The following is a 15,683-nucleotide window of genomic DNA, read 5'->3' on the forward strand; positions in this document are numbered from 1 at the left end:
CCTGGCTAGTTGGGCACAATGACCCTGGAAAAAAGAAAGACCTTCTCTCTGTCAGACTCAGGCTAAGCCAAGAAACTGTAAGCTCTAGGTTTTCACCATCTTGTAGGTGAGGACATAGAACTATTCCCCAAATGTAATACAGCTGGTGCTCACTAAAATTTTCAGAGGAGAGAAAGCCAATAGTCCCACTGTGCAGCTGAAGGGCTGGGTGTCCACCATTTTTGAGACAATGTGTTAGTGCGGCTAGGAAGAGAGTATTTATGTCAATTGCTGCTATAAAATCATTTCCTTAAGAAAGCTGAAGAAAGATACACTTAGAGAAGAAAAAGGTGAGGGAACAATTGCTAAATACGAGGGGTTTTTTGAGGAGAGTAATGCAGAAGTGGTCTTTTTTCACAAAGTGTAATGAAATTTAAACCTATTCTCATGGTATGGGACTAAAGATAGAGACTGCTGAGTAAGAGACAGACCTTAGCAAGGAGCAGCTGCAACACCAAAAAAAAAAAAAAAAAAAAATGTCCTGCTAAGGCCATTCTTGGGTGATGAGGAATTGGAATTGGAAGCAGAATATATTGGGGGTGGCTCACCAGAGGATTTGAGAGGATTTGAGAGGATTTGAGCATGTCTACCCAGTGTTGAATGTAGTATGAAGGTTGAGAAATCTTTTTTAATGTTTATTTGTTTTGATAGAGATCGAGAGTGAGCAGGAGAGAGGCATAGGGAGAGGGAGACACAGAACCCAAAGCAGGCTCCAGGCTCTGAGCTGTCAACACAGAGCCCAACACGGGGCTTGAACTCATGAGCCTTGAAATCATGACCTGAGCCGAAGTCAAGCACTTAACCCACTGAGCCACCCAGGTGCCCAGAGAAACTGGCCATTTAATACCCTTTAACTATAAGAAGAATCTCTCCAATTTTATGAGGCATTCGAAGAAAAGACAAAAGAATTTACATTTATGTCAGGCTATTTATCAGTTTTTGTGGGATATGACTAATACTGTTGCGTAGTCCCCACTCTCTTTGTAGGAAGCGTTGTGGTAACTTGACAATAGGTATTGTTCATGTTTGTGCAGACGATCCATTAGAAAAGCCTCAAATACCTAATTAATAGTTAAGACCTTTTAAATATATTAGTCTCTTCCCAAATTCTCTTTATAATGATTCTCTAATAATTAATTTCTGTGGCTGTGATTAAATTATTACTGAAAATCAGGGATAATTCAGAAATTACAAATAAACAGGGAGTCGACTCTTTGCTGCAAAGAATAAATGAGGGGATGTAGGCAGCCCTCATTGTCCTGATAGGTAAAATCTCTTCTAGATCTTTAAAAAAATTTTTTTAAACATTTTTTGTTTATTTTTGAGAGACAGAGCATGAGCAGGAGAGGGGCAGAGAGAGAGAGGGAGACACAGTATCGGAAGTAGGCTCTGGCACAGAGCCTGATGTGGGGCTGGAACCCACAAGTCATGAGATCATGACCTGAGCCAAAACTGGACGCTTAGCTGACTGAGACACCCAGGCGCCCAACTTTTATATATGTTTTAGAAGACTTCTTTCCTACAGCATATATCAAAGTAATATCGCATATAATCCTCAAAATTAAGTCTGTGTATTACAATTTATCTCTGAGGTCCTAACATTTGTCTTCCAACTCGTTATAACTTTCTCAATAAATTTTAGATAAATCACACCTTAATTCAATATTAAATCCTGTAATAAATCCTTATTAAATGGTAGTGCTGTATTGGAATTTCTGATATCAATCTAGTCAAAAGCTGCAGGAAATATATTTCTATGCTAAGGAGATGAACTTACAGTGAGGAACATAATATTCTTTTTAGGATTTTGATTTTGTGATGGAAAAAATAAAGAAGTTTCAGTCTCTATAAAATGGAGGCCAGAGACTAAACACAAACACAGTGCAGCCAACTTGCTGAATAAATTCATAAAATCAGTCTAATGCATTCTTCAGTAGGTCTAACTTGACAAAGCCCTAATTATACTGACACCCTTAATGCCCAAATCAGAATCCTGCTAGACTGGTTAAACAAATATCTGAGCTTTTGTATTCAGTGGGAACAGATACATGATCCATGAAAAGGACCATAGCATATCATGTCCAAGACCTTGAGGCTTAGATTATGTATCCATTTTCATATAAGTTTAGTGTATGCTTTAGCTTTTAAATGTAGCACTGGGGCATCTGGGTGGCTCACTGGGTTAAGCATCTGACTCTTGGTTTCGGCTCACGCCATGATCTCACAGTTTCATGAGTTCGAGTCCCATGTTAGGCTCTGCGTGAGCAGCACAGAGCCTGCTTGGGATTCTGTCTGTCTCTCTCTCTCTTTCTGCCCTTCCCCCACTTGTGTTGTCTCTGACTCTCAAAATAAATAGACTTAAAAAATTAAAAAAAGAATGTAACACTAATTGCATTTCTTCCCTCATTAAATGTTATCATTTATTATAGTACATTTATCCCAAGATGGCTTGGCCTATGGTCGACAATTGTAATTCACAATTAAAAATTAAGATTTCTGACTTTCAATTTTCATTGTACTCTCATTGGAATACTATCACATAAGGCATTTGAATCAATAGGCTTTTAATATCTCAGTGTTATATTTCTGTGGACAAAAAATATTCTGGAAACAATGCAGACTTCTTATAGAAAAGAGTCCAACAGCATCGCTCTCTGTTATTCCTTTTAGTTTAATCTATTTATATCTGGAAATTAACTGCAGCAAATGAAAGTTACAAATAGAAAGATTCTGAAAACATCATATCAAAACCTGACAAATTTACAGAGTTCAGCTTTACACTGAGGCTGTGCCAATGTGTTTAATTGATGCTTCTAACTAGTCACAGAGCTCTTTTATTTAAATGTATTCCACCACTTTGGTAAGCAGTTTATGTAAAAGGAAAACCATTCTTTATTTTGATAGTATATGTATTCATTTTTAACTGTTCTCTTCTAAACTAGTTTATTTTCTCTTAATGAATTGGCTCTTGACTTTTGAGTCTGGGAATGTGTCATCATATTTAGGTGGAAAATATGTATCTATATGGACTGACTCCTCTCTGCAAACCCACACTTCTTTGACCTTCTTCTACATTAGAGATATATGCAAGTTTTATATCTATGTTTGTAGACAGGTAATACATAATATGTAATATATATGATATATGTGATATATATGATATATATATGTGATATAATATACATGTATCATTATAGATTTATATACACACATATGCGTATATTGGTAGATGATAAAACACATCTAATGAGTAAGAATGAGTGAAGTGGTTTAGGTTTTTAAATTTTATTTATTTATTTATTTATTTATTTATTTATGAGAGAGAATGATCATAGGTGTGAGAGAGAGAGAGAGAGAGAGAATGAGCAGAAGAGGGGGAGAGAGAGAGAGAGAGAGAGAGAGAGAGAGAATCTTAAGCAGACTCCTCAACTAGTGCAGAGCCCGAAGTGGGTCTTGATCCCACGACCCTGGCATCACAACCTGAGCTGAAATCAAAAGACAGACACTTAACCAACTAAACCAACCAGGCGCCCCTAGTTCAGGTTTCTTTAGATAAAATATTTTGTTCAGTATTTGGAGTCATGTGACTCTAGATACAAAACTTGCTGTAAGGCACATGTTCTAGGAAACAGATTTAGGCGAATATAAATCAAACCTTTTCAATAGTAGAATGTTGGAATTCTATTCATTCTTTTACTCTTGGGGAGTAAAATAGGAGGGAAATAGAGTGAAGGCTCAAAGCACAAGTTAGGTATTTTTACCTTGGTGATATTGTTACCCAGAATTATACTCTTATCTTTTTCTTTGCCACTGACTAAGTAATTCAGACAACAGAGACAGACATAGCCTTTCATAGAACTGCTTGCTCCGCCTTTGAGGAAAGTGCTAATTCTCCCTGACCTGATAACCCCTGACTAACTGCAGTGTTAAACAGCCCACATCCACGAACAGGAGAATTAGCTTCTTTGGGTCAAAACACATTTAAATTCATTGAGATGTAATATCCTTTCCGGTTTATAAATGAGAAATGTTTAACTAATTAAGGGATATCATTGCCATGTCATCCTTCACTGTTTGAAAATGACAAACTAGGGAAGTTAATCATAATGCAATCAGTGATGGTTGGTTTCATCTTGTATTAGTGAGACATAATGCAAATCAGTGAGGATCCAAGAGAAGTTAATGAAAGAATTCCACTTAACAAGGGAAAGAAATGAAACACAGCTCCTTAAATATTCATTTTAAAGTAACGAAGCTAAAAACTATTTTTGCTACTTTAGCTCAACATACTCATAATAATAATAACCGCCATTTATTCTGACCTATGCTAGTCACAGTGCAAGACAATGGTGATATTACCATATTTAATCCTCATGACAGTCTAATAAATTGAATGATTTTATCACCATTTACATACGAGGACAATAAATCTTGAGGAGCTAAATTACTTACCCAAGATCATCCAACAATAAGTGGCAGAGAAAAAAATAGAAACAGATCTCTGACTTCCAACAGATACTCTGTGACTTTGCCATCTAACACTTCGTTGGTCATCTTTCCTTTATCCTTTTTCTCCTCCACTCTAGCTCATTTTCTGCTTGTGGATCCAGAAGGTCAATAGTGTGGAAGGCCTGTCCCACTTGGTATTTTCTGCTCCTGCTATTGCTTATAAAATGTATTTCCCTAAATACAGGGAGGGCTAGAACAATTCATTCATTCATTCATTCATTTATTCAGCAGTCATGTGTCAATCATCCATTCTGTGCCGGGTACTCTGTTTAAGTGCCAATGATAAAATAATGAATAAATAAATTATCTAAGAAGGAAATAATTATAATTACATTAATTTAAGATTATATAGTTTTGTGTTGTGAAAACAATTTTCCCATTTGCTTTGCTCTAAGTGTCATTACCACAGAAATATTTGTATTCAAATATTTTGGCAAATCTTTTGGCTGGAAGAAATTTCCCTCAGTGTGTTTGCATTCCGATAATCTTGTATTTTGGTTACAAGATAATTTCAGATTATCTCCAGTCAGTATGACTTCTGTGTTAAATAAATTACTCGAAAGAACCTCTGAACTCCTTAATCTGTTAGTACTTCTGTGAAGACTGAACTTGCCGGATGTAATTTTGTAATTACCAACTGTATTTGTCAAAGATGCCTCGTCACATCCTTCAGTTTAAGGGGCGGTGGGGGGGGGGGGGCGGGAAAGGCAAGACTTCATCACTCCCTGCCCTGGTATACTTTCCTGAACTACCTTGAGAGAAAAGTACACCGCAAGAGTGGAAATAAAATGCAAAGCTCATGCAACAAATGTACAGTTCAGTATACTGTAGGTCCTTAGAATAATAATCAAACTGGAGACTATTAATACCATCCCTACCCCATTTTCTAGTGTAGAATTGTTATCCTTTTGTGTATGGACCTTCTTTTTCAAAGTAATCCCATATTGATGGGCTACGTTCTTGTCTTTTGTCAATTTGGACCTTTGATAATCATTTGAATGATTGGTTCAGGCATACTGAACGTACTTCTCATAACCACACTATGTCTTTAGGTCACTGTCAAATATGAGATACAGTGGCATAGCCAGCACATATTTAAAATAATAGTGGGGTGTCTGGGTGGCTCAGGGAGTTAAGTCATCTGACTCTGACTCAAGGTCATGATCTTGAGGTTCTTGGGTTCAAGCCCTGTATCAGGCTCTGTGCTGAAGCATGGAATCTGCTTGGATTCTCTCTTTTCTCTCCCTCTCTCTCTGCCCCTCCCTTGGACTGTGCGCTCTCTCTCTCTCTCTCTCTCAAAAATAGAGTAAATAAACATTAAAAAAAGAAAAAATAAATAAAATTATAATATCAAGTTAAGACTATGGTGATAAATAGAAGAAAAAAATGTTTTGCAACTTCTTCAATTGAGTAATGTAGTTATTAAACAGTAAGATGCAGTGATATTTGAAAAATTTTATCACTCCCTGGGTCTGTTAATCAAGTTACATGCTCACATATTCATATTTTTATGAGCACTTGTTTATTTGGCTTACAATCTCAGAATAATTTTCCTACATCTTAAAAATTATAACCTGGAAAAGAAATTTATAATAGTGGCTGGTTGTTTTAATTGTGTCCTTAGAATTTTGTATCAGAAATGTTTATTTCTACTTTGTTCCTGTTTTTCATCTGTTGAAGTAAAAATACACAGCCTTTCACTTACTAGTTTAGATTGTCAGAAATATGCAGTCAGCTGCAAGGCATATTTTACAGAGACCCCTGGATAATTTTCAAAATGGTGAAAAGCAAACAAAAAAATGAAGAAATTTCAAGAATACACAAGTTTGAAGTTTCCGGTGTAGTTCTAGACTATAAATTAAAACTTTACAATTGACAATATTATGTTTGGATTTAAAAACTCCAGAAGTTTTCTTTCATTTGCTTTAATATAGTGTTCGTTCTCTCTCATCTCTAGTTTCATAAAATTACATTGTTCTAAATCTGGGGAATGTTAGAGTTTAGAATTCAACTGGCTTCTTGAATTCATATACCTAATTTTGTTTTATAATTGTATTAGTTTTCAATGCTGCTGTCACAGATTAGTACAAACGTGGTAGCTTCAAATAATATATGTTTATTTTCTCATAGTTCTATAAGTTACAAGTCTGGTGGGCATAGCTATTGTTTCTGATCTGGGTCTTACAAGTCCAAAATCAAGGCACTAATCATCCTGGGCTCTCATCTAGAAGTTTGCAGGGTCACTCAGGTTGTTGGCAGAAAATGTTGAATGCACTTGAAGGGCATTGATCTCATCTCCTTGTGTCTGTCAGCTGGGAGCTGCCCTTGACTCCTAGAGATCTCTCCCTCCCTTCACGGTACATGGGTCTATGTGCTGGTGACGGCACATCTACTGTTTCTCCCTCTTGGAATCTTTCTCACATCCCTTCCTGCCACATATCATTTATTCTCAGACAGAGAAAGTTCTTTGTTTTTTAATGGCTCATGCAATTAGTTTAGGTCCACTTGGATAATCTAAGATATCTCTATGTCTTAAATTCAGTAATCTTAATTGCATGTGCAAAGTCCTTTTTTTTCCAGGGCACCTGAGTGGTTCAGTCACTTGGGCATCCCACTTTGGCCCAAGTCGTGATTTCACGGCTCATGAGTTTGAGCCTTGCATCAGGCTTTGTACTGATAGTTCAGAGCCTGAAGCCTGCTTTGGATTGTGTTTCTCCCTCTCTCTGCCCCTCCCCTGCTCACTCTCTGTCTCTCTCTCTGTCTGTCTCTCAAAAATGAATCAACGTCCAAGTCTTTTCTTCCAGAGAAAAATATATTCATGTTTTCTAGGAAAAAGGGTATGGGCATCTTTGAAGATAATTAATCTGCATACTATAACAGTGCCCTATTTTTTTTTTACATCACTTAATATCCCTAAGATGGGATGAATTTTAAAATTAATATTATATCATAATGCTATATGCAGGAATTTTTCCTGCCATATATAATATACGTATTGTATACATTACTGATTATTGTATATAACAATACATGTTCCCATGATTTGTTAGAATCTATGAAATGTAATTTATTTATGCTAACCTTAAATATCATGTAAATACATAAGGAGCCACCAGAACTCATGAATTAAAAAAAAAATCCCAATAAGAAATTAGATAGCTGACATGAGCAAACAACTCACAAAAAGAAATCTAAATGGAGAATACATGTACAAACACTTCAAGTATACTGGAAATCAAATAAATTTACCTTAAAAGAAGCTTCAGTACCTATCAAACTGTAAAAATTTTGAGTGCATGATTTTTATTGTTCATGAAGGAAGTAGAGTAGGTGGTAGAAAAAGTTATAGAAGCCAATTTTGTAATATATTTCATAAGATTAAACTCTTCAAATATAGTAACTCTAGGAATTTTTACCATGGAAATATTCAAAGACCTGCACAAAGATTTATATGTTTATTTCATACACATACACATATAGCAATTTGATTTACAATAATGAAAAATTAAAATCCTATTGTCAATAAAAAAAAATAAACTAGTTGTTATATAAACACTTGCTTAAAAAGAGCACTTGCAGGGCCAGTAAAAGTAATGCTGTATCAGAATCTCTAAAGAGAGAGGAAAATCTGCATGAAATACCAAATGAGGAGAGTAGCTTATACAATGGTAGGTATAGTAGTTTTGAGGAAGAAAGAAAAAAAAACAAACAAGCATTGATTATCCATACCTTTTGCTAATTTAGGTAGAAAAAAGGGTCTCTTTTTTGTTCCGTGGCTAGTAACTCCACTCCCAATCTGAAACATACTCTCTTCCAGACTTCCTTTCTCAGTCCCTGTTCTCCATTATTTCCTCTGATTTCTGTTTTTTTTTTTTTTTTTTACATTCCCAACTTCCACTCCTGTCAGTATTTAACAATGCCTTAGTCACTGCAGGAAAATACATATATACATCCATAAGTGAATATACAAACAAATTAATAAGACCCATGCTGTTCAAGTAGTGTGTAGGGAAATAGGTTCTACTTACATAAATGGGTTAGAAAAAAGCTTAGGGTGGAAAGCTGCCACCACGGGGTGAAAGCGCCGAGGCTAGCTAAAGAGATATTGTAATGGGATCACGAGTAAAATTACTTTCCATCTGAACACCAATGTACCTTGATCACAAACTCCACTTGCCCACCACCCCCCCCCCCAGACCCTTTGCTTCTTACACACACAAGTTAATGATTACTACCTGATGTTTTTCTCCATGTTCATGTGTGTAAGATCTTGTTTTCTTCACATTCACTATGTGGGTAATGTCTTGTGAGCTCAATAAATACGGAGATGAAACCCCTGTTTGGGGCTCTTATCTCCTCCTGGACATTAGCCTTTCTTGTATTCAATTCTGCGTCTGTTCTCTTGCTGGACAAGAGAGAACTCGAGACTTATAGTCTGCAACAGTAGTGCATCTTCTCTCCTTGTTTTTGATCATGGTTTAGAATTTATTTTTTACCTTCCGAGTTTTATCCTGTTTATTCTTCAGCTCGCTTCAGTTAATTGACAATAATATGCATTTATTCAACAAATAGTTACTAACATCTTTTGAGGTCCAGTTCCATGTTTGCAAAATATGGATGTGACTTATACATAGGGCAATATATCTGCAGTAATGTTTGGAAATAGAAAATACATAAAAAGATAAGATACTGACAAGTACAATATAGAGGGTTAAAGTACGTTTTTGCCACAGAAAGTGACTAAGACCTATTTTAACCCTCTATATTGTACTTGTCAGTATACTACAATTATCTGATTTTTTTTCCTCTTAAGGATTGGTGTGTCTGTGATGTGGAAATGGATTATGGAGGCAGAAGAGCTGCCAGGAAGCTCTTGTAGGATGTGGTAGTTATTGTAGTGGCCTGAGCAGGGATACAGAGAATTGCATTGACACAGCACATGTTTAGGAGACAGAGTTGCTTTTATGTTAAAGAGGAAGGGATGTGAATGATAGGGGTAAGGATGGGAGATCATACTGGAACAACTGGAAAGATAACAGTCATCTTTTTCGAGATGCCTTTGGATTCTAACTTTGCCATGTTTTTGAAATGGTTCTGGTAAAGGCCATTAATGTTCTTTTAAATTCTAAATCCAGTTAAGAATTCTGAGTCCTTTCCTCTCTGGACCCCTCTGTACCTTTTAGCACATAAAATTACTCTCTCCTTTGGTTTTATATCTCTACCATTTATCTCATTTTCCTTTATGAGTCTTCTGCTGCTTCTCAACCCTTAAATGTTGGGATTCTTTCCCCTAGAGTTTCTTCATTATTTGACCCACAGTGCCTTTTGAATATCAATGCTGAGAGCTTCTCATTTGTGTTCCCAACCCAGTTATAATTCTCCTGACAGCTCTATCTATATACCATACTACCTACTAAACACCAGTGATTTTAAGTGCTGGAAGCATTTCAGTAACCCAAATTCTCTTTTTCTATGTCCATATTGTGCTCTCTGTTTTATAATTACTTATTTTAAGAATACCTCCACCATCCACAGTGGGCTTGTGGTAAATTGAATTATTAGTCTCTGTTGCCCACTGCCCTGGATTATTATAATATGTACACACCCTTGCCATGGCTTCATGGTGGGTACACTTCCCATTCATTGCCATATGACTTGCTTTCACCAGGACAGTGGTGGTATTTATGACACAATTTAAGGTTTAAAGGCTGTTGGATGGACTTCCTTATGACTTTCTGCCTTTCCTGATAAGAAGATGATGCTTCAGGTATATGTTGGTCCAACGAGGATGAGAGGTGGAGCAGACTTGGACCCAACGTGTAGTGTAGAGTCAAGCCCAGTTGTGCTTAGCTAGTGTAGAAACAGCAGCAATGGCATGAACAGGAAACAATTGTGTCTTGTTGTGCACCAGTGAGGTTTAGTGGCTCTTCTTTTGCCAAAGCCAAGTCATACTAAGCTCAAATGAGAGACATAATAGTCATCCCTGACCCTTCTTCCTCTGTTGACAGTCACATGGAATAATATTTAAATCTTAACTGTTTTATTTTCTTGACATCTCTTATAATTCTCATTACCTCTCTATGACCTAAAATCCATTACCATCTTTTGACTGAGCTACACTATATTTTATTACTGATTTCCTCCATGTTAGTATGGTCCTCTCCCAACCCCTTCTCATCATGCTTGCTAGAGTGATCTTTCTTAAAAGGCACACTGATCAAGTCCTTCTAGTATTTACAATTCTTCAGGAACCACCCATAACCAAACTGAAAGAATAAAATCCCAATTACATAGCTCACCCTGATTCTCATAATCTGGCCTTTGTCCACCTCTGCACCTTTATTTCTTACACTGTCCCTCATCTTTACCTTGAACTCCTGTACCACTCTGCTCATTTTCGTTTCATTTCATTTCATTTCATTTCATTTCATTTCATTTCATTTCATTTCATTTCATGTTTATTTGTTTTTGAGAGAGAGACAGAGCACAAGTGGAGGAGGGGCAGAGAGAAAGTGAGAGACAGAATTCCAAGCAGGCTCTAGGCTCTGATCTGTCAGCACAGAGCCCAACACAGAGCTCGAACTCATGGACCATGAGGTCACAACCTGAGCCGGAATCAAGAGTCAGATGCTCAACCAACCAAGCCACCCAGGCACCCCATTACTTTAATTTTAAAGTGATTTCATATGTTCCTTACATCTTTACACATTTTCACCCCTATTTCCATCTCATGCCTATTTAATCCTTACCTTTCCTTCAATTGCAAATACTACTTTATCCACATGGTTCCTCCCATGTGCCTCGCCTTGTCCATCTTTATTTAGGCGTCCTGTGTTGGGTGTGCATCCCTGGTCATCTGCAGTTGCTTCTATCGGCACCTATGAGAATAACTGGTTAATTCCTATTTGCTCTTAAAATTTACTTCAGGTGAATTTTCTATATTTTGCTAATTTTTTAATTTGCTTTCTAACCAGCAAATAAGTTTCTTAGGGGCCATTACTGATTCTTTTATCTCTGTATTTCGAGATGATTCTTAACACTTCATAAATATAATGGTGGAAAAAAGGAAAGGGGAAGAGGGGAGGGAGGAGGAGAAAAAAGAGAAGGAAAAGAAAAAAGAAGGAGGGAAGATGGAGGAGAGGAGAGGAAGAAAGAAGGAAAGGAATTTTGGGGAGCGAGAACTGTAGCCCAGAAAATTTTCTTGTCACTTAGGAAAAAACTGATGACAATAAAGGTCATCTTCTTCTTAAGCAGTACTTTTCCTTCTCTGCCACAATGATTATGCAGTAAACATTTCTAAAAGAGCATCACTTTCAGTGATTGCAAACTTTCAAGATATATATAAAATATGTATGTAATGATCTCTCTCTATATATCTAATAATAATATCTAATGAATAACTATGATTGTTAGGCCTCTGTTTTAAGAAAAGTCATTTGATAGAGCCATATCTTTTTTTTTAATAAGAGAAGTAGAAATTATTCTGAATATCTGCGTTTACTGCATTCTAAGTGGGAGACAATTCAGTAATTCTGAAAAGTATCAGTGAAAACAAGTAAGGATTCTATGTGGGCAAGTCACTACTTAGGCAAATCCTCTTGTAATACAAAGACTCACATCCTCATTACCTGTTCATATTGAATAAAATTTAGATATCAAACCTAAGTAAGTTCCACAGTCCATCTCTACTCTTGTCTTTTAAGTCCTCTTTCTTCAGATGAACTTTTGAAGACACGTGCTATTTGTTTTCATTAAGACTTTGTTTTATTTTTTATTTTACTTTTTATTATTTTTTGTTTTTTAAAAATATTTATTTATTTATTTTGGGGGGGGGGGAATCACAAGCAGGGGAGGGGCAGAGAGAGGGAGAAAGAATTCTAAGCTCAGAGCCTGACGTAGGGCTCCGTCTCATGAACCATGAGATCATGGCCTGAGCCAAAATCAAGAGTCAGATGCTTAACTGACTGAGCCACCCAGGTGCCCCAAGACTTTGTTTTTCTAGAGCAGTGTTATGTTTGCAGCAGAACTGAGGGGATGGTAGGGAGATTTCTCAAGTACCCCCACCCCCTCATATGTGTAGCCTCCTCCCCCTTAGCAACATCTCCCACCAGAGCGTTCCTTTTGTTGCCATTGATGGACCTATGTCTACACATTACAATTACCCACAGTATGCGGTCCTACCTGTTTATATTCTACATGTTTATAACTGAGGCAGACTTTTCAATCTCTGCATTAGTAGTTTACCTTTACTACATCTTATCGGTCAACTGTAACCTTAAAGCTTATCACTGCTTATGCTTAATTTTGGTGTGTGTGTATGTTTGTGTGTTTGTGTGTGTGTGTGTGTGTGTGTGTGTGTGTCTGTGGTATCTGTAGTGGTGTCCTGTAGTATTTACACATTCCTTGAAAGCAGAAATTATATGTTCTTCCCTCTGACTCTACCTTTGGTGTTCCTACCTCATTCCTCGTATATACAGGCTACTTAAATTAGCCATAAACAGAGAAAGATTTTATTTTATAGAAGAAAAGGTTGAAGGCTTGAAGGGCAAAATCTTTATGGTGTGTTAGTTAGAACCTGGAACTCAAATTTGGGACCCCTGTCTCACAATTCAATTCTGATGCCTCTGCAGGAGGTCTCCTCTATTAATTAGCTCTATTAATTAGCTCCTCTATTAGGTAGCGGTTGTCCTGTGTGAAATAGCCTAGAACACTTACAAAATTGTATTAATGTGAGGCTGTAAGTATGTAATGTAAACATTTCCCTTCAAGTTACTTCAAGGAAATGTCTTCACTCTACCTCATGGTAAGAGATGTAAGAAATGATTAAAGGCAATATCTCTTGATGATCAGATAGCACTGCAAAAATAATTCATCTATTACATTTCTCTTGCCAGGGCAGCTTGATTTTTTTTTTTTTCCTACACTATAATTAGGATTCTTTTCCTGACTCATTGGTGAGCATTATGGTGATGATGATGATAATAATGGCACTACCATATTATATGCTTCAGAGCTTTATGCATTTACCAGCACGTTTTGGTCCTTATCACACTGATCTTTACCATACTCAGAAAGACAGAATATATACAAATATAATGTGCCACAAGGACAAGAGGGGCTGAGAACACGGAATCCCCTTGTTGCCCACTTACCTTTTGTTGCTACTTTACCCAAGGTATTTCTAGAAATATAATTTCTATACAGTTATTGTGGAAGATCTTACATTTTCACTCAGTCTTATGGACAAGCTGCTGTTTTTTTCCCTGGGAATTTTAAGTCACGATATTGGTTATAGTTTCTTTAAAACAGAGACCTGACCCTTAGAGGTAACAAGCTAGAATCAAATACTTTATAAGACTTGACAAGTCAGCATTAAATAGGGGTTGTACAATCCTATGTTCGTTTCTTTCATGAAATACAGCGTTGAGGTGTGGAAAGCTCATAAATCAATATTTCTGCCCTATCCTTACCCACTCTCCTTTGCTACTCCTTTTACTGTTGACCTTGAAGGCACCAGAGTCCTATGAAAAGCCCTTGTCATCGTCACCTGGCTCTAAAGAGACTCCACCTGATTTTTGCCTTTCAAAACAGAGTTTGTAAGCATCAGCAAAACTCTTAACTCTGGACCTGAAGATAGAGGTGGTTATTCACTGTCTTCAGACTCACTTGATGATGGCTTCAGTACGTGTATGATGGTGAGGAGTAGGAGTGCTTAACTGTGTGGTTTGGTTGATTGAGTTATTTCTCCACAAGGTCTTTCCCCGTTAGCGTTCTAAAGTCTGAAGTGTAAATATTTTCATTACTGAAGACTCTGCAGGTTTGTGATTATGGCAACAGTGTTTTATTCTTTGTCCTTCAGTTACTTTTTGAGAGTCTGCTAATCCCAATTTACGTACTGGTGAGTCAGGGAGAAATCTGGTTCTTTTATGGAAATGACTTAGGCTTCATACCAAATAGCCAGAAAAGAGTGAAATAGTCTGCTTGTTATTTTTCTCAAGGGTATAATAGCATGATAAAAACTTTGGCATTTCAGCTGCAAAATTTCATTTAGAAAATGTGATTCCCTAAACCAGGCTAATCCAATCTTGACAATATCTGAAGAATGAGTGGTTTAGACTGGGCTGTTTAGGAAAAATGTTTCCGCTGGGTCTATTTATTGTACTTCATTGACTTTCTGTCTTGCCAAGTCATTTGGAATCTAACTATCCAGGAGATGATTCTCTTGACTAAAGAAAAAAAATATATATATAATATCACATTCTACTTCTTATAACAATTGATTTGCTTATAATTAGCAAAAGTAAGCTGAAGACTTAAATGGGCGCTAAAGCTACAATATTAACAATTTCCATATTGAGCAAATGTAGAAAGAAAACACAATTTAAACTACCATTTTTTAAATGTGGAGTTTCAGCATTCCTTACAGCAGTTAATACATGTTCTCAAGTTCCATTTTGAAAAACAAATAACATGAATCAACTACGACTTGGCTCCATGATCTGAAATAATGATCTCAGGTAGGAAATCAGTATTTCTATTCAGCCAGTTCAAAAGGTAATTTTTCAATGTGTTATTGTTATGGAAACTTACAGCCTACTTATGATGAAAAATAACTTCAGAGTCTGATAAACTGTGTTGCAGTGTCAACTCTGCTTCTTGTTATCTCTGCAGTTTTAGGGTGTTTAAACCCTTTGAGTCTTGGTTTCTTCTATCATTTAAAAAAAAAGCACTATTTCTAATTTCCAAGGATTTCCTATCATTTCAAGGTTGGAGCTTTGTGACATTTATTTGTTGGGTTTCTAACTGTAATTTAGAAGTGTAATTTTCTGCGTTCCCCAGGGTAAATTCATATCGAGAGTATTGTATCCCTGTTTCAGGAGGAAGATCTAAGAAGAACTTACCTTTGGATGAACTATTTTCAACTATGGCCTCTTAGGAGACTGTGGTCTCCGCCTGCTCTAATCCCAGTAAGGAGAACACCTGTCCCCCAGGTGTTGCTAACTGCTCATTGTCTTTTCCACAGGACCAGGCTGCAGCCAGGGCCCAGGTAAGAACACATTTTTTTTTCTTTTAGCTTCTTAACTTACCCATCCTGCCTCCCTCAGTCTCTTTGTACTAACAGCATCCCCTCATTC

At 36.7% G+C, this 15,683-nt stretch overlaps 1 protein-coding gene across 2 annotated transcripts in view; it reads left to right on the top strand.

Annotated features, from left to right (window-relative positions):
- The window catches only part of PRR16 (proline rich 16), a 669,457-nt gene that overhangs the window by 174,222 nt on the left and 479,552 nt on the right, over positions 1–15,683 (top strand). The window contains exon 5 of one of the 2 annotated variants that reach the window (XM_053220118.1): positions 15,426–15,595. The gene's annotated coding sequence lies outside the window, so the exon portion shown is untranslated. The remainder of the gene's footprint in view (positions 1–15,425; positions 15,596–15,683) is intronic. The other variant, XM_053220123.1, reaches the window with a different exon arrangement.

Source organism: Acinonyx jubatus, chromosome A1, assembly GCF_027475565.1.
Source record: "Acinonyx jubatus isolate Ajub_Pintada_27869175 chromosome A1, VMU_Ajub_asm_v1.0, whole genome shotgun sequence".
NCBI classification, from domain to species: Eukaryota; Metazoa; Chordata; class Mammalia; order Carnivora; family Felidae; genus Acinonyx; species Acinonyx jubatus.